Source organism: Canis lupus, chromosome 24 (genome assembly GCF_003254725.2).
Source record: "Canis lupus dingo isolate Sandy chromosome 24, ASM325472v2, whole genome shotgun sequence".
Lineage (NCBI taxonomy): Eukaryota > Metazoa > Chordata > Mammalia > Carnivora > Canidae > Canis > Canis lupus.
In genome coordinates, this window is record NC_064266.1 from 6,723,997 (window position 1) to 6,743,875 (window position 19,879).

General features: G+C 43.9%; 2 long non-coding RNA genes across 2 annotated transcripts; one reads left to right on the forward strand and one right to left on the reverse strand.

The window, feature by feature from the left end:
• Nucleotides 1-2,730: 2,730 nt before the first annotated feature.
• Nucleotides 2,731-6,476, reverse strand: LOC112673556 (uncharacterized). Its single transcript, XR_003144875.3, has 3 exons — nucleotides 6,197-6,476; nucleotides 3,430-3,517; nucleotides 2,731-2,798 (listed from the first exon to the last, which is right to left on the reverse strand). It is a non-coding gene; the product is annotated as an uncharacterized LOC112673556 (long non-coding RNA).
• Nucleotides 6,477-6,479: 3 nt separating this feature from the next.
• Nucleotides 6,480-18,966, forward strand: LOC112673555 (uncharacterized). The gene is made up of 4 exons (XR_007405524.1): nucleotides 6,480-6,675; nucleotides 7,548-7,634; nucleotides 14,115-14,206; nucleotides 18,519-18,966. It is a non-coding gene; the product is annotated as an uncharacterized LOC112673555 (long non-coding RNA).
• Nucleotides 18,967-19,879: the final 913 nt, after the last annotated feature.

A 19,879-nucleotide genomic window follows, 5' to 3' on the forward strand; every position in this document is an offset into this window, starting at 1 on the left:
CCCTTTCCTTGCAGCTTTGACTTAGAAATCTGATCTCTGAGTTTATTTGAGCTGCGTGTAAAGTAAGTGAACATAGGTTTTGAGCAAATGCCTGATAGACTTTCCTGTGCCTTAAGTTATGTAAGTTTTTGATATGTGGACATTGGACATTCAGTTGCATTCCATGATTTTTATACTTGACATGATCTATGTTTCCAATCAGGACATGCATGGGCTAGGAGACCTCCTCATAGGCAAGACATGATAGTCACCCATGCAACCAGAAAGCTTGGTTGGCAGAGGGTGGCCTCCATCTGGAATATTGTTCTATCCTGAAAATAATGTTCTCAAGTGAATGCATTCCACATGAAGCAGTGACTTTTTTGCGCCAGGAAAACTAGAACGAAGCCCATGGTAAATGGTTCCGCACATACACAGGCAGCCGGCATTCATGCCAAGTGCCTTTTCACCTCTGTTGCTGTGTTGTGAGCTATCCCAGGTACTCACCTTCCTGGGTGATCTGTATGTGTCCAGAGATGAGAGTCAAAGTGCTAGCACTCAGCTGATGTCTCAGCTTGATTCCAATTGTTTTGATTTCAAAAAGAAATAAACTGACTTCAAGCAGCCAGCATCTGCAGCTCTGACCCGTACCGCTAGCCCCGGTGCTGGCGTCCTGCAGCCTGCACCGCGGAGGCCCACGGGTGGGAAAGGCGGCCTTCGCGCCTGTGCTCCGGTCTCTGGAGAGCAAAGAGCAGATAGAGAGAGAAGTCAGGGAGATGCTCCGGAGGACGGAGGAAATGGGACAGCCCGGGATGGGCCAAAGGCCTCGATTAGCATGAAAACAGCACGTGTTATTTTTGCACAAAGAAAACTACTTTCACCAATCATTTCAGCTCCTCTTTATCGCTTTTGAGTATGTTTATTTTGACGGCTTTTTTATTTATTCTTTTTTTTTTTTTTTCCCAGTGGTGCCTCAGAAATATGCCCCTTCTGGAGGCAGTAGGCAGCCTGGTGCTTCCCACCGTCCTCCCAATCAGGAGCCACGATAGTTGTCGGGGGAGCACTGAGCAAATGTCAATTAGCTATAAAAGTTCCACAAACAAGCGTTATGTCTTCCTCTCACGAGTCCCTGGGTGCAGCTCAAAACTGAGCAATAATGTCCACGGTTAAGGATGGCTGCTGGAGGCCCCAGCACGCTCTTCCCATTAATAATCTGGCGCTGGCGCTGGCGCTGGTGTGGAGTCACCCACGTGCGCGCGAGCCAGGCGGCTGCAGGAACAGGGGCTCCAGTCACATCTGCGGGGAGGACAGGTGACCCCGGTGGCCCTCGGCTCATCCCCCGCGGCGACTTAACCCCTCAGGGCCCGGCCCAGCCTCCTGCTTCTGTCCTGCCCACGTCTGCGATCGCACCAGGCTGCTCTGGCTCCGAGGAGGCAGGAGAGGCGGCGCGCCCTGGGGTGGCTCGCGGTGCTCCAGGAACAGCCACGTGGCCTTTATTTACAGACAAGCTCGCTGGCCTTGGGGCTGGATCGTCAAAGCAAGTCTCTTCCGCAAGCCAGAGCAGGCCTGTGCGGCCAGGAATGGGGCCTGTCTGGACCCGTGCAGTGTCATAAAACCGTATTTATGAAAACAGGCAGCTGGCCCGAGCACTGCGGTTTGTCAATTTGATTTTTTCCTAATGTTGTATTCAAACGTTATTTATCTTGACTATGGGGTTTCTGGCGCCCCCTTAAATCTGGTGCCTCGGTCCGTGACCCACTCTCCTCACCCCAGGCCCAGCTCTGCTTTTTAGCCGGAGAGGATGTGGCCGCCGTGGGTCCTTCTACAAGGGCTCACCTGTGTGTTTCAAGGAAATGACCATCCCCCCTTGGGAAGAGTTGGGAAGAAAGATCCCGCAGTGCTCTACTTGGAAAGGGTGTCTGGAAAGACGGTGAAGGCAGACCCCAGTTTCAATTCTTGTGCCACGGCCACGTGAGCTTCAGCAAGTCATCCAACTTCTCTGACCTCAGGCTTCTCATCTATGAAGCTGAAATAATGATACTGACCTCAGAGTAGGGCTGTGGAGATTGAATGAGGTGTGTACGTCAGGCAGCTGGCACTTGGTAAATGACACTTCGCCAAATGTTTGCAGAGTGAATAATCAACACACAAGCTGTTGGTTTCATATCATCGGATTGCCTTCAGACCAGCTGACCTTTTTTGTCATTTTGCTTCTACATCAAGTTTTCATGATTTCTTCACATTTTATGTTCTGTGCTAGACCCAAAGGTCTATAGATTTCTGTAGAAATCTTTTCTGTATCCCCCTCCTTGTGCTTTAGGCAAGCATCTGATAAGTGTTGGTTGCGTGAAAGGAAAGAAGGGTTATTTTTTTTTTTTAAGATTTATTTATTTGGGAGGGACTGAGGGGGAAGGAAAGGGAAAGAACCCTAAGCAGACTCCCCACTGAGAGCAGAGCCCAGTGTGAGGCTCGATCCCATGACCTTGAGATCATGACCTGAGCTGAAATCGAGAGTCAGACACTTAACTGACCGAGCCACCCAGGTGCCCCAAAAAGAAAGGTTATTAATGAACTATGGTATGAATAGATTTAAAACCATAGAGTGTGGTCCTGCATAGGTGACCTGAACCATTTACCATACTGTCAGCTCCAGGACTCTTCAGAGGGTTGGACTCAGAGCAGAGAAGCCGGGGATCCCTGGGTGGCTCAGCGGTTTGGCTCCTGCCTTTGGCCCAGGGCGCGATCCTGGAGTCCCGGGATGGAGCCTGCTTCTCCCTCCTCCTCTGCCTCTCTCTCTCTCTCTCTCTCTCTCTCTATGTCTATCATAAATAGATAAATAAATATTTAAAAAAAAAAAAAAAGCAGACAAGCCCAGAGACCTTGAAAACTACAGTGACCCCAGTGATTCCCAAGTGGAGAGTCGTATGCATAGATCATTGCCCAGGTCCTTGTCCCTCTAAGTGGAGGTGGCAAGGAGAAGAGAATTTAATGCTTTTACTGCTTCCAGGGTTGGCCCATGGAGATTCAGTTAATTCATAACTGCTCAAGAGTCAGAAAGTTCTGGGTTATCAGGGAAAGGCTGCGCTGGGGGCTTTTTAGGTCAAAGACGTCAAGAGGCAAGCTTATAAAATGGGTGACCGTGTGATTTATTATTCAAGCTGGGGTAATTTTGGAAGTGAAAGGAGATGCAGTTATAATTATGCTAGAATGAAAAACACCAACCCAGGCTGTTCTAGGCAAAGCAGGACACACATTCACTCTACTTCTAAGGCAAACATGCAAGGAGCCTCCTGCTCAGTGTTGGAAAGAATAAAGTCATCTGTGCCTGTGCCCCGGAGCAACACTGGCTTCTTTTGCAAGTGGGCAGCTGCATGTCTGCCCTCTGCAGCCCGCTGCTGTCTGGTAATTGGACAATTGTGCCCTTCTCTGCCCGCTGTGTCCTCTCCTTACCCCAGAGCTGGCTTATTCACCCATGGCTGTTTGCTGGCTCTCCAGTTGCACTTGGGGTCTTTGTGTGAAAGAGTGATGTCTCAGGAGCCTGCAAAATGGAATCAGAAGTGGAGAGGCCCCCAAAGGCAGAATGCCAAAGAGGTGTTCACGGGGGGGATGTGAATTGTCTTCAGATAAATGACTGGTATAAGCTCCGGAAAAGATGGTAGAAAATCACCCAGTCTAATATGCTGCCTGAGAGACTCTCCCTCTAACCAATTTAATGTTGAGGAGAGTGGAATCAAAACGGTAAGGTAAGGGGCTTAAGTATGTGCATTCCTCCCAGTTCAGGTCTCTGGCCCACAGGCCCTCCCTGGATTCCAGTCTCGAATATCCCACGGCTTCCTCGACCTCTCCACTGACAGAAAGATCAGACTCAGCATGTCCCGGCAGGCCCTGGGTCTCTCAACCCACCTGAGCAACCCCTTCTTCCCTGTCGGCTACTCAGGCCCCAGCTCAGGGAGTTACTTGCAACTCCTCACATCTTCCTCCACGTATCACATCGGATCTGTTAGAAAGCACTATTGGGAATGCATCACCGTCTGACCACTGCCGCTGCCTGTTTCAAGCCCCCTGCGTCTCTCGTCAGGGCTCTTAGTATTACTGCCTCCTAACTCCTTCCACTTGTACCTGCCCACAGTCTTTTTCCCACTGGCCAGTCAAATCTATCCTTTTATTTTTTTTATTATTATTTTTTTAAATCTATCCTTTTAAAACCTAAGTCAGGCTGTGTCATTCCTCTGCTCAAATATCCCAAAGCAGTTTCCCATTTTCTTCAGACAAAAAGCTGAAATCCTCTCTCAGGCCTGCAAAGTCCCACATGAACTTCAATCATCCCCAGGACCAGCTCAGTCTCATCTTCTAAGGATACATCCTGGTTCTCGTAGCTATCACCATTCTGCCCTGCTTGCTGTTCCTCAAATAAACCAGGCACACCCCTGCCTCAGGACCTTTGCACTGGTTGTTTCATGTGCCCAGAACTCTCTTCCCCTAGATCCTTCTTGGCTAAATCCCTCTCTGCCTTCAAGTGTTTGCTCAAAGTTTCAGCTTCTATGGGACTTATTTTTCTGCATAGCATCCATTACCTTCTCATATACTCTGTATTTTACTTATTATTTTTTGTGTATTGTTTCCTCTGGGTGGAATACGAGCTCTCTGAAGGTAGGAATGTGTGTCTTGTTCGCTGGTGTGATCTTAGAACAGGGATCTGGCACAAAGCAGGAATTCAATGAATATTTTCTGACTGACTGAATTGTGCAGCTCTTCACCAAATGCTACCAGGTGTCAGGTGCATGCTAAGTATATCAAGATGTCCACGGCAAAATCTTCCTCTTAATGTGACCCCAAATTATGGGGATGGAGGCATGGCCGGTCCTTGTGGGACATAGTAATGATGCATAGCAGTGGTAAGGATGCAGCGTGCACCCTCTCTTGTTCTCCCCAGTGATCAAAACAGGCTTCCCCACAGCAGGTGATGCTGGGACTGGAACTTGACGAGCGAGTGGAATTTTACCAGGCAGTGGAGCAGGGTGGCCAAGCTGTTCCTCACGTCTCAGTGGGTTTTCATTCTGCATACTGATTCGGAGGGCGAGCCTGGCACCAGGGAAGTAGGGATGAGGAATTAATTGTAATAGTCATGTTGCTCAGACAACATGTTCTTCTCAACAGACAGAAGGATGACCTGACTGCTTCCCGGGACGCTCGAGTCACCCAAGTGCTATAGTTTGCTCACCTGCTGGTGAAATGAAAAACAATTTCCTTTGAGAGCAACCTGGGCCAGTGACCTTACAGCACCGGAGCCACTGTGCTGATCACCATCCACAGAAATCACTTGCTGGGATGGATGGCTGCCCTGCTTTCCCCACAGAGCATTTTCAGAGCATAGTGTGGTCCTGTATCCAGTTTCCCCTGGATTCTTAGGAAGCCCTGGCTTGTTAAGGGCCTTTGGTTTGCAATTTCTTAAGATAATTTCCTGTAAGTCAAAGATACATCTGTGGTGGAGCTTAGTTGTTTTTAGTTGAGCCCAGATTCCCTCTGAGGAATAAAAGGACCACCAGATATTTGATGTTTGTTAACTCCTTCTGTGGCATAACAGAGAGAGAGCATGCATCGAGGTACTTGGCGGGTGCTGCTTTCTGGCGTTGGGGCCTCTGGGACCACAGGATCGTTCCAAATCCCACCATTGCCTATCTACATAGGTTTGACAGTTCTGGTGGTGGCGATAATACATCCGTTAACTATTTCTATGTAACAAATCACTGCTGCACTTAGTGGCCTAAACCAGCAAGTTATCACTTCTCACAGTTCTGTGAGGTGCTTGGATTGGCCCCTTGCCAATTTTGTCTGAGACAACTCTTGCGACTGTGTCCCGCTGGAAGGGCAAGGTGGCTGGAGCTGTGTTTGGTTGGGATGGCCAGAGCTTCATTCCCGTTTCCTCACAGTGGGAGGCTTCCTGGCATCATGGCCCCAGGATAGCCTCCCCAGAAGACAAGCCCCAATGCATATAACACTTACCAAGGGCTTGCATCTTGTTGAGTTGGCCCAAACAAGTCACATGGGCAAGCCCAGAGTCAGCGTGGGAGAGGGGTATAGATACTGGGAGGTATGGTTAGTCGGGCCATGACATAACAATCTTACACAAAAGGAAAGGAGAGATCGCCAACTAGGTCTTCCTAGCCCAGGTCCTGTGTCTCTTCCCTTCTGCCTTTTGATGTCTTAGAGTTCTCACCTGCAGTCTTGCGTGTGCTGCTCACCATGCTGCTAGGCAATGTGACCAGGAAGCACTTAGGCCAACAGGTACATCCTTAGACCATTACCTTCAGTGATGGTTTTAGGATGGTTCCAGCTCTGATTCTGACTCTGAGCACCCAGACCAATTCTGAGTACACGCAGATACCTTCTTCTTTCCCTGGAGTCCCTGGAGTTAGCACTCCGCATCACAGAAAAGAAACCCCCGTTGGAGTTTGCCTCAGACATGCATGAGCTCAGTGTCTGATGGGACAATGCCTCTCCACTATCATGCTCAGATGATCTCTCCAGAGAGCAGGCCTTTTATCTGTCATAATTATCTGTCATAATCACCTCTAAGATGGTCTCTAAAGACCCCTGCTCCTGGTCTTCAAGCCCTGTGTGATCCTTTTCACTTGAGCAGGAGCTGGGTTTACTGACAACAGTATGCAGTGAAGTAGTGTGACTTTACTCCTGAGAGTAAGTTATAAAGAGGCTGTGGCCTCCCTCTTGGGTGCTTTCCTGCATTCTCTTGGGTCCCTTACTCTAGAAGAATCTGACCATCAGGTGGTGAGGCAGCCCTGTGGCAAGACCCGCCTCAGTCTGCCTGACAGCTGATCTTCTGAGGCCTCTTACCAACAGCGATATGAGTGAGTGAGCTCAGAGGTTATCCTCCCCAGGTCATTCTCAAGATGACTGTGGCCCCAGCTGATACCCTCCACACAGCCTACAAGAGACCCCAAATCAGAACCACATAGACAAGGTGCTCCTGGATCCCCAACCCAAAGGAACTGCGAGATTACATGTGTTTGCTGTTTCCAGCTGCTACATTTTGGGGCAATTTGTTACACAGCAATAGGTAACTAGTACACAATCATGTCCTCACTTTGGGACACATACAGCCTTTGTAAAAATGTGCAGAACTCAGGATCCCCCACCCCCCCACCTCCAGACAGTGAGTAAAAAACTAAGTGAAGCAAGAAGGAGGAGTGACAGGGAAAGAGGAGGGGGCGGGAGGATTTCTTTGGTCCCCTGGAACCATAGGCCCTTGACTTTCCTTCACTGGATGTTGTGGTGTTTGGAAATAACCATCCAAGCAGAAAAAAGTCCTCACAGGGTTAAAAGGGTAGCAACAAGTAATTTAATACTTTGTTTGATTGGATTAGTAGCAAAGGCATTGCTAGTCTCTAACGGAGACAAGGAAAGTTTAGCTGTTTAAATTAAATCTCTTCAGCATCATTGGTCTGAGCAGTCTACTTATCTTTGCTCCAGATGCTCTACACATTTCTGTTTCTCTTATTCTGGGGTGGAAGGGGAAGCAAAAATGAATTTTCTTTTCTTTTCTTACGTAGGTACATCCCCTGGACCTACCCCACGTGACTACTGCAGCACATATGGTTTAGAGCCATTGAGAATAGTAATGGATCTGCCTGGCTTGGGTGAGCACTGGAGCAGAAATTCTCCCTCCTTTTAACACTTTGGCTCAGTGAGGCAGGCCAAGCCCTGTAATCATCATTGATTATCTCATTCGGCATGACTCCTGGGAAATCTTGGGTGAAAGCAAATTGAATTGGATATTTGCTGCCACTCTTGTAAAAGGATCCCATCTTAGATTAATTTCAGGCATGATGGCAGCCTAGAAAATGAGGTCCCAGAGTAGTGTGGCCAAGGGGGCTGTCAGGCACTGTGAAAAGATACAGCCCTTGTGAGCTGATGTATGGAAAGGCTTTATAGCAAAGCACTATCTTTTAACATAGAGGATTAGTCACAGAGGGGAGGCTCCTCCATAGATGAGTTTGCCCGACTGGCACAGGGAAAAGGCTGATTGTTAAAAAGATTAATTAAATAAAGCCCACACTGCATTGTTCCTGTGGGTGTCCTAGGCCTCCTAGGGAGAGAGGGCTGCACCAGGTCTCTTGGGGCAGGATCTTAGACATAAAGGGAAGAGAAGCTCTTTTGTGGACTTTGGTTCATTCTGAGCAATCCCTAGCCCTTAGTGGGGGAAGATGAATAGGCGAAATTTAAAAAGGCCAGGGGTTTATTTAATGAGAGAGGAGGATTTGGGGCTGGTGAGTCCTGCTGGAGGCCCCGTGGCACTGCTGAGAGATAGAGTAGCACTCAAACTTGAGCCCTCAGCCACCTGCCTCCCTCAAAAACATCCCACCTGACCAGAAGTGGGGCCTTTCTGACCCTTGTGAAGAAGATCCCAAAAGGACGGTGGTTGTGAGATTGGGTGACACATATGGTGCCAACTAGAGAAAGCCAATGATGTGAAATCAGCATGTAGGGACCAACCCTGATGGCAAATGGAGCCCACGGGCATCATCGAGCAGAGCAAACAGAGCTCTGGCTGTGAACCTAGCGAGATGATATGTGCAATAACAGAACACTAATAATAATAATGACAGTGACACTAACACATACTCTTCATCAAGTGGCATTTACGTGTCAGGATGTTTAGATCTAACTCTGCAGAGAGAGATCCATATAGATATATAGCAGCCCAGCAAGATAAGTATTATTTGTGGTGAAAAATGTTGGTACTCCTCCAAAATCACCTTGGGTCCCTTTTCACCCATTTTGGGTGTGTTCTTGCCTCCAACAGTAAGCAGCTGTGCTATGTTCATAGGGTTTCTCCTGGGCCAGTGGAGCTAGTTTGGAAACATTGGAGACACAGAGGTGCCCTGAACTGGGCACTAACAGGTGCAGAGAAGCAAAACAGCTCTAGGAGGGTGAACTCAGAGGTGTAATTTGCGGGCCAGAGTGCTGCTGAGGATTAGGCTGAGGATACTCTTTGTAGGCCTTTTTTTTTTTTTAAGATTTATTTATTTGTTTCAGAGAGAGAGGGAGGGGAGGGGCAGAGAGTGGGTAAGAGACAGAGAGAGAGAGAGAGAAGCAGACTCTGTGCTGAGTGTAGAGCTCCATGACCCTGAGATCATGACCTGAGCTGAAACCAAGGGTCTGATACTTAACCGACTGAGCCACCCAGGAGTGCCTACAGGTTTGCGGGATGTTTGCCTGAGATTACATTCCTGCTTGGCTTCCTCCATTTGTCTCTCCTGCTTCCCCTACTCAATTTCCAGCGTCTCCTGGGAGTGCTTCCTTAGTAATACAACCCTTCATCTTGGGATCTGTTTCTGGGAAATCTAACCTAAGGCATTATCCCTGATTTGCAAGTCAAAAGCAGAAGTTTATGGTGAGGTGGAGTTACTAGCTTGAGTACGGTCACACAAGTAAATGGCTTGTTTATGACCAGTCCTATCTGACTCCAGAGTCCATGTTCTTCACATCACCCCCAAAAGCCCGTTACCAAAGGGGAAATGTTTGTGTAGGAAAAACTTGGAGAAAAGCTCATGCTTATTATCATACTTTAATTCCCTGCTACAAGTGTTTCTTGCCCATGGGACCAAGAGTTGGTCAAGGTCAAGACACCTCTGACAGCAACATCCTTGTAAGTGGATTTGTAGCTTCTACACCCAGCTTCATACACCCAGCTAGATGACACCTCACTATGATACATTCCACATGCTGGCACCAGCATGTGACACAGAAGATAATTCTCTTCTGGTGCTGGCATATGGGATGTATCACAGTGAAGTGTCATCTTTTCGTGTTCATTTCCTTTAAAAGCTAGCATTGGGCAATGGTGGTCCTGATCTGTCATTGCTACCTGCCTGCAAGAGAGCTAGTAAGGCCTAAGGGGAGATAAACTTAGGAACCTGATAGAGCCCAAGCCCTGGCCTTGGTGCCAGAGAAATCACCTAAAATTGGAGAGGTAAGAACAAGACTTGCAGAGGCTGGAGACCAGGATTGCCTTGGACTCAGAAGGAACAAGACTGAAATTCTAGAAATTCTGAAATTCTAATTTATAAGCCAGATGTGAAGCTTTAGACAAATTACTTAATTTCTCTGGGCCTTGTGTTCTCATCTACAGACTGGGAATTCTGTTTATAGAATTGCTATGACTTTTGAGAGAATGAATGCATGCAAAGGATCTATTGTAAGGATTGGTGCATGGTAAGCATCCAATCATGGTACTTGTGCTTTAACTAATAATTGCAAATAGTTTTTGCTTATTTTAAGTAGGAAGCAATGGTCAGGATATCAAATATAGCTGGCTTGTCATATATATCAGCATATACTCAAACTCTAGCAAATTGCCTGCTCTAGTAAGGCAAGGGAAGGGAAGACCTGTATATAAAAGTTCCATTTTCTCATAGGAGCAGTGTCTTCCGTGGATTGTTCAAAATCATAGCACAAAATAGGGAATGTACGGCTGTGAATTTTTACATTCTGGTAGAGTTCTATAACCTTCGGACTTACAGACAGTTAGTGGAATTGCTTGGTTGCTGGCTTGAGGGCCACTCAAGTTAATTTCCTGCAAGTGTCCAATTGGCCCTATTTTCCAGGTGACAGTGGCTTTTGGTAGTGATCTCAAACAGAGGCCTAAACAATGTTTAGGTTTATAGCATGCCTACTGGAAATGTACTTTAATACCTGTGACCACAATACTGCTGCAGAACAATCACTAAAATGTCAGTTGGCTACAACAACAGAGGTTAATATTATTATTTTGCTTATGTGACTTCGGGTCAGATGGAAGCTCTGCTTCAAGCTATGGGTTGGTCAAGTCTGCTCATGTGTCTGCCTTCTAGGGCCCAGCCTGAAGGGGCACACTCTGCTTATGGCAGTCACAGGCCAGTCCATGCCAGCACATTTAGAGCCTCTGCATGTGTTAGTCTGCTAAGATTACATTGATTAAAGCAATCATTGGGCCAAGTCACAAACCAAGTAGGTGAGGAAACATACTCTGTCTAGAGTAGGGGAGGGTCTCCAAAGTCACATGGCAAAGTATGTGGATGAATAATTTTATAGTGAGAGAGGCAATGAAGAAGTGTAACAACAATCCAATCTACCACACAAGAAAAATGAGACGTCGCACTGTACCAGAACTAGGACAAAAGATAACAACAATCAAAGAGAGATCAGAGGGTTAGCATTGATGCTCTGAGCATCTGCTATGCAGTTGGGACAAAGAACACTGAAATTACCCCAAAGAATACCCAAAGATCTCCCTTCTGTACCCCAACTTATGATTAGAAGTAAACAGATAACAATCAATATACACATGGATATGTCATAAGTTAAGATACATAAATGATGTGTATCTTAACTGCTGCTCCAGGTAGATAGTCACTGCTATGACTAAACCTGGCTAACAGCTCCTGAGAGAGCCACTCCCTGCCTACCTAAGGATTGAGCTAAGTGGGTAGGGGATTATCCCTAAAAGGCTTCTGGGTTTCTTATCTCAGCCATGCTTGAGATTTGTGTTTAAAGGTCCTCAAAAATACACTTTCCCTCTCACTGCCTGTCTAAGCTCTTGGTGGAAGACTGCTGACTCGACTGAGCTTCTAGGAATGGGGACAGACATAAACTAAACCATGATGAAATGGATCTTGGCCTCTGCTGATGAAAAATGGGGCATCTCACCTGGGGTGTCTCACAGGTAGTGAAATTAAACTGAGAACAGAAAATAAAATATAATCCCAGTTCCTTAAAATGCACCTAAATAAGTGCAAACTACAAAAATAAGTAGCAAGAGGGGAGTTATCAGAGACTTTTAGAACTCAGTGGACACAGGAACGGTCTCTTTTACAGTTATTGAAACAGAAGCTTATCAGCTTAAGGGACTATTCGAGGCACATGGGTATTTAGTGCCAAGGACCTTTGCATTAAGTGTCCAGTTTTCACTCCTTATCTTGCAAACTCGCTGTTCACAAGAGTCTAGAAGGTTTTCAGTGTCTGCATTTTGAATAACAAGAATTGAACTGGAGACAAGAGGGGCAAAGGTTACATAATCAATGAAGAGATTATTGAGTAACAATGCTGACCTTGGTTGTGAAAAGAGAAAAAAGGCACTGCCATGGTATTCATACAACCCAGGAGGAGGGGCGGGGAGTCTTCTTTGAGTTCATTGCAATCTGGGGATAAACCCTGATTTGAATACTTTCCAGCTATAAACTTGAAAATGCCATTAAATTTCCTTAAGCACTGCTTCCCTCATTCGCAAAGTAAAGATAATTTTTTTCTGAGCTTCCAGCTTTGAAAGGTTATTGTGAGTTTCCAAATGCAGGTTATTCAGTCCAACAAAAACATTTACTATGTGCCTACTCCACACCTACAGGCACTAGAGAGTCATCGATGAGTATAGCAAGAGCATGCTACATATGCTAGCTGATGGAACACGCGTGTGCATAAGAGAACAATCATTATTATCACTACCTTGAGAGGAGCTCCCTTCTCCCCTGGAAGCAGTGACTAGAAAGATATCCGTCGATGCTTCCATCACCCACACAGCTCAGAGCTCTAAGACTTACTGCTCTTGGTAGTCACAGAGCACATAAGACATTATCCAATGGTCATTGTTTAAAATGGTGCTTCTGAATTTTTTTTTTCCTTTATATACATGCGAGTTTCAAGGACGACTTAGGTGTTGTTCTTGATGAAGCATCATGATCCAGAAGGGAAAGTGTAAGACAGAACATTGTGGATCAGGGGCTAAATATCTCGAGTTGCTTCATTCCCAACTTGCTTTAAGGGTCTGGATAACTCCAGTTTTCTGAATTTGGAATTTCCTCCACTCTACAAGGAGGAGGAATCTTGCTCTGCTTGCTCCAAAGGTTTCATGGGGAGTCAAGATAGCAAGTGGGTATGGAAGATTTTTTGGTTTTTGTTTTAATTTATAAATGCTAAAAAAAAAAGGTTAACAGCAGGCCACAACCTATTTTTGGCCTGTATTTGGGACATCTGGGAAAAGAAAAGATAAACCAGATGAATTCTCTTGTCAGCTCGCTAGTAACCAAATTTACTGTAAAACACACAAACGGTAATTTACCATTTGGTAAATGATATTTACCAGCAGAAAGATAAGGGAGAGTCTTTGTCTATGAGTTACTTATAGCAGAAGAAACCTAGTCTGTGTCAGCTACTTATTGTAAATAAACCTGAAATATATGTATTTATGGGACATGGCTCACTGGAAAACGTCTCATAAGCCATGTGATTTATTTGCCAATTGCTATGTCTTGCTATTGCATGTAAACTGATTTAGAAGCGAACTTAATGCTAGGTCTGATGAGTGATTCACGCTGAATCTCATCTGCGTCCTTTCATGATATGTCAGGTGCCATCATAGTTAAGGTATGAAAGGACAGGTATAAAAAGGTGCTTCACAACTAAAATGACTCCTCTGTTCAAGCAATGTGCTTACACTTCATATATGAAATCTTAGGCAAAGCAATCCTCGTACCGAAGACAATAGACAACCGGGGCAGTGGTGTCAACAATCCTAGATCTTCCTGAGGGAACAAAGCTTGGCTGTATCTTGCTATTTCCAGTAAACTTTGAATCAGGAATAAATTTGGTACTGGGTGTTGTCAATGGTTTGAGTTGAGTCTCATTTGTTTAATCTCTGAGCTTCCTCAGGTGTTCTCATAGATAAGGAAGGCATTGTCATCACATGCTTTTGGGCATCACCAAGGAAGCACCTGTAAGACCTAATCCAGTCTTGAGGGTAAAGATTTTGTGCATGTGTGAGATACAAATGATAAAGAGAAACACACACTCTACAAAACAGCAGGGTCTTCTTAAAGCCTTTGAAGCCAGTTGAGGCTGGGTGAGTGGGCGTGGAAGAGTAGAAAGAAAATGCCCTGGGGCTTTGCTGTTACAATCAAAGAGGCAACAGTTAGAGCTGGCTTTTGGGTGGGTTCTTCGGTCACCTGTTTAACAGAGTGGGTGTGGGCACCAGTGTCCACAGCCACAGATAATGCACTTGATCATTCTTGTGGTTGGATTTTCCCCTCCCAACTAGCTCCTGACCATCCCGCAAACCATTTGTGGTCTCTTTTTGTGCCCATTAGGACATTAGCATTCTGTGTATTGCCTTCCCTATCCACTGTCATTACCTTGACATACATGGCGTGTGTACAGCTCGAAGAGCAGCAGAAATGAGGTGAGCTTGGACTCCCCTTCCAAGTGCTCTGCCCTTCTGTTTCTTTTTTTCACATGTTGCCCATCACCATTTTGAAAGCCAAGGGATAGAGACTATCCAGAGATGGATAAGTAAAATAGTCTAAGTAAAAATATTTTTTAGGGGGGATTAACCCAAAAAGGCAAGAAAGGAATATTTTATCTTCTTGGAACTCCCAAAGCCCCAGACAGAGAGGGAATTGGAGAGAACAGAGAGCAGTTTTCCACCTTGACTCTCCATCTTAACTGAAGACTTACCTAGGGTCCTTTTAAAAAATGCTATGCCTGGGCCCCACTCCAAACTAGTGAAATTAGAATTTCTAAGAGTGAGGCTCAGCATGCATTTTAAATGTTTCCTAAGTGTTTCTAATGGGTAGCCATAGTTGCAAACCACTAGGATAGATATTTTGTAGTCATTTGTTATAGTTCTTATGAAAAAGTCAGGTAGTTCATGTATTTTGGGGCATAAAATGGCTCAGGACTGAAATATTTGCTATTGTGAGAGAAGCTATTTAAAATGGCAGCCCAACTGCAGACCAGAGCATTGTCAGTCCATCTATGAAACAATTTATTTTGATGCTTATGGCATTAACCAATCCTGAGATCGTTCTGTCTGATGAGAATGTGTTTAATGACCTGAGTCCATCTATGAGCCAGAGAAACACCCTGATTGACTTCTCCTTTGACAAGTTTATCAGCTTGAGGAGGACATTAATATTTTTACCGTTAAACAAAATGACTTACAAGTGGGATCTTATTAGAAAATGTGAGCTCCAAATCACGTCAGGAAGAGAACCCTCCCCACTTCCTTCCCAATAATGGAGCTGACACTTCTGTTCTCAGGAGAAAAAGCACTGAAACTGTGTGTTATTCCAGAAATTCTGAACTGTGCAGCCAACTGGATCACTTTAAGGACCCAAATGGGAGACATATTTGTAGTCAATGTCTGCACATAAGGAATTTCTCTCTGCATAATTTTGCTCTTAAGGGTGATGGAATGAACTCTACTTTAATTAAATGCAGAGGGACACTAATCTACTTTGAAAGGCACCACTAATCCACTTATTGGCAGCTAAGATATGTAGATACTAATGGGAGTTTCGAGAGAGCAGGCACAAGAGGGAGACCATTTCTAGGAAATACCCACTCTTGGAATAGGCACTGTTGTGTATATATCCTTCATGGCCAATGGCTACCAAGCAACTCCAAGTAAATCCAATATACTCTGCTTACCTCATGGCTTATGTCTTCATTAGGGGGTTATGCACATGATATAAACAGTTTTTGGTATGCAATGATATTAAGAAATGAAGAATCTATTTATAATTTGGTACTCATGCCTAATTATACATTAGTTTGGTCTTCTGTTAATAAACTTTTGGATATGTACTCTAAACTTCTAGTTTTCTACGTATTATTATGGTTTTGTATTTCTGCCCTGTGGAAACTTAAAAAAAAAAAAAGGTATATGCTACTGCATTTATTGGTGTTACTATGAGTAGTTTCATGACTGTTTTTACTTTCTTTGCTTAAACAGACATTGAAATTTCTAGTGCAAATTACTCGCTCATAGAATATAACTGTTGTTCAGGAAATGCTTGAATATTTTCAGCAGAGGAAAGAAAAGTATATTATCATCATTTTTAAAAAATATTTTATTTATTTATTTAATCATGAGAGACACAGAGAGAGAGAAAGGCAAAGACATAGACAGAGGGAGAAGCAGACTCCATACAGGAAGCGCAATGTGGGACTTGATCCCGGGACCCCAGGATCACGCCCTGCGCCAAAGGCAGACACTCAACCGCTGAGCCACCCACACATACCTCATCTTTTTTTTTTTTTTTTTTGACAAAATAGCTTAACTGTCTAAGAAATAGTCCATGCATACACCATGCACACACCTTCATTCGTTGCACACTCCTAAGACTGGCCCAGGAAAACTTTCATTCTTCCTGTGCTCTTCATTGAAAGCTAAGGGAAGGACAAAGGAAAGACATGTAGAGCAGGAAGAGAGAAGGATCTCAGAAGGACAATAAAGCAGCTGTTAGCAAACCTATACCATGTCTTTAACAATACAAACCTCATCCCTAAACAACGTCACAACCTCCTGTTAATCTTGTGACACTCCGTTAAAAAACAAAAGTACATACACAAACCCCTGATGTGATTCAGATAGAGTCAAAGTCTATATTTGAAAATTAACCATGGGCTCATTTGGGAGCTAGAATGGCAAGAATAAATTAGCATTTATTGTATGACTGGTACAGTCACTATTATTTATTATGCATAATGATTTTATAGGATAGAAATCATTATATTCATTTTGTACTTAGAAACTGTCCTAAAGTCACACAACTTATACAGCTAGTGAATTAGAGGTTGGAACCCTGGGGTTGCCTTGAAGCTGGTTCTGAGGAAGTGTAACATGAATGCACAACTCTGGACAATACATATACTGAAAATACTGGAGAGTGACCAGAAGCAGGCAGAAACGTCTATCCTTTGAAGAAAGGACCAGCACTGGATGAGTTATTTATTTTATTTTCTCTACAACATACATACATACACTTATTTATTTATTTAAAAATATTCTATTTATTCATGAGAGTCACACAAAAAGAGGCAGAGGCATAGGCAGAGGGAGTAGTAGGCTCCCTGAAGGTAGCCCAATGTGGGACTCGATCCCAGGGCCACACCCTGAGCGAAAGACAAGTGCTCCACCACTGAGTCACCAGGTGTCCCTTTTTTATTTTTTACAATTTTTAACTTGAGGAAAGGCCCCACTCAATACCACATGGGTAGACTAAAACTTGATAAAACCCCATAGCTACTGCAAAGGGAGGAGAATCCTAAAAGGTGAAGCAAAACTGAGGAGTCCGAAATTCTATGTATAAACTGATCCCCTTTCTCTTGCTGACTCAACAACCATGGATACATGGAGCAGAATCCAAGTATCCTACTAAGGTTAAAAGAACTGAACTGACATTTGAACTGCTACCCACTGCAGGGAGCATAGAATTTTGAGTTTGAATACAGCCAAGTTGAATGTCTGCTAAAACAAAACAAAAATAATAAAACAACAACAAAGACAAAACTCTTTGGAGGAACATAACAGAATGCAGTATCTTTATAACATACACAATGCTCAGAATACAATCTAAATCTACTAGACACAAAGGCACAAGAAAATATGATTTACTACTCAATAAAAAGGCATTAAATAGAAAGAAGCCTCAAAGAAGAGGGATTTTGTGTCTCAATTCCCCCTGAAGCACCATAGCAACCTGGCAGGAAAGGGAAATAATGAAGACGATACTCAGGCTAAGGATTGTCTGTGTGTGGGAATGGCTGCTCCAAGGAAGAATCATAAGTCAAAAACACAAGTTGTATGAGTATGTGGAAAACATGGTTCCCTTTACCTTAGTGTCTCTCCAAAAGATGTTGCTCAGCAGTGGGCCTTCCCGGATAGAAAAAACGCTTGTGGAGGCAGGTACAAGGATTAGGATGACGTGGTTCACCATGGGGCCTTGATCATGTTTGGATAGTAAGCCAATCTTATCTCAGAATGGGACTGGACAGTGGGAATGGGTGACTACCGTGCTACATTGCTTTGAAATACCATGGAATACTCAGTTTCACAGGCTGCAGTAAAGAGAGTATAGAGGGAGAAGAAAAGAGACTAAACTTTCTGGAGCTTCAACATTAAATGCCAGACAGAAGAAAGTGAGCCTAAAGTAGAGACAGAGAAGGGTCAGGGAGGTGAGAAGGAAACTCAATCAGTGTTAAGACATAAAAGTCAGGGAAAACATGGCTCTCTATCTTTTGGTGTCTTCCTCGCAGGTAAAGTTCAATAACAGATCTCCCCAGACAGATGCAGATGTAGTTTGGTATGTATAAGGATTGGAACTGCATGGTTTCCATGGGGCTCTGGTCATGAAAAAATAATGTTTCAAGAAGGAAGGAGGGGACAGTCATTTTGAATGCTGCTGAGAGATCAAGTACAGTGGTCAATATTTTGGGTGGCAATTAACTTTCTTGTAAATGGGACAAAATTCAGATTAGCAGTTCTCACTTAGCAGAGGCATTATTTGAAACAATGCCTGATGGTAAAATGTTTACACATTTAAATGTTAATGTTAATGTTAAATGTTGCACATTTAACTCCTGAGTCCATTCTATCACATTTTCAAATACTATTATATAACATACTTCTAGAGTTTTTTGTATATATGCTTCCAAATTTGCTCTTTTAAAAATGTTTCGGTTCCTGATTTGCATATGATACCACTTAGAGTCATCGTCTTGCCAGCCCATTCTGCTTCCACTCCAGGATTGAGACTTCACCTGCCACAATGGCCCTGATAGCGAGCCCATCCATGGGAAGAAATTTCCTGATGAGAACTCACTGAACCATATGAATTTTGGGATCTTAACCAAGATAGATGATGGACCCCCTAAAAATGGTTCCTGGTTTTTAAATCTGCACTGTTAAGATTCAGCGGCCAGAAGCAAGTATATGGTCTTTGGTATTACTATTCTGGAATCAATGAAATGCTTTGGATTTAAGATTGAATTGATCATTATTGCTAACTGGAAGCAAATCTCATAGATTTGATCTTGTGTTTTATCTTAAGTACCAAACAATTTCTTCTTCATCTGGAGAGAATACTCTCTACCCTCTAGTTTATTCTCATATCCTGTAATATTTGGGCTGTAAATATTTGTTGTAGTTCTTTGGGGGTACTATACTCCTTAACCTCCTTCAAAGTCTAGATGAATTCATGTTGAATTTTGTTACTATGAAATAAAATCTAAACAAGAAGCAATATACTTATGTTCCTGTAATGGTCAGTCCTCGCATCCCCTCAAATACAGCCAAAAGAACAGTACTGCAAACAACAGTGACATGGTAAAAAGTTTCCTGATTGCTATTACAGCAGGGCAATTGTCACTTCCAACATATAGGAGATTAAGGTTCTTCTTCTGAGGGTTGTGTCTCTAGGATCTCACCTTCCTCTCAGTTTATTTTTAATTTTTAATTTTTCCCCCAAATCCTCATCCAGAAAACACAATCAGCCAGATAGTGTTAACTTCGGACATCTGACAGCACCTTAAGATCTCAGAAGACATACTTTCTGTGGATGAGCAGAGCACAGACTCATGGTTTGGCAGCTTCAGTACCTTGACACACTTGAGGAACCTGCAAGAATCTTAGTAGGCAGCTTCTTTTCTGTGTTTTGAAATTTTGAGTGAGGACATGAAAACCAATTTAAAATATTTACAATAATAGGAAGAAGGGACAGTCCTTTTCTGTCGCACTTTAGGAGGAAGTTAGGAACAAATGTTAGAAGTTTGGTTGGGAAAATTTCAGCTCAGTTTAGTGGAAGACATGCTAAATTTGAGAGCTGGAGTTGCTGTGAACTACCCCATCACAGGACCTGGGGTAATATGACCATCAAGCGATGATCAAGAAGAAAGTCTTATACTGGGACCATATTTGGAGCAGAAAACTTCTAAGATGCTTTGTTTACTAATTTATCACCTGCTTTTATAGGAGCATCACAACCAGATGACCCACATTATCTTTATTAAAGGCATGGCTGATTTTTTAATGGTTCTCTCTCAACCACAGACCTCAAAGTTCAATCTGTTA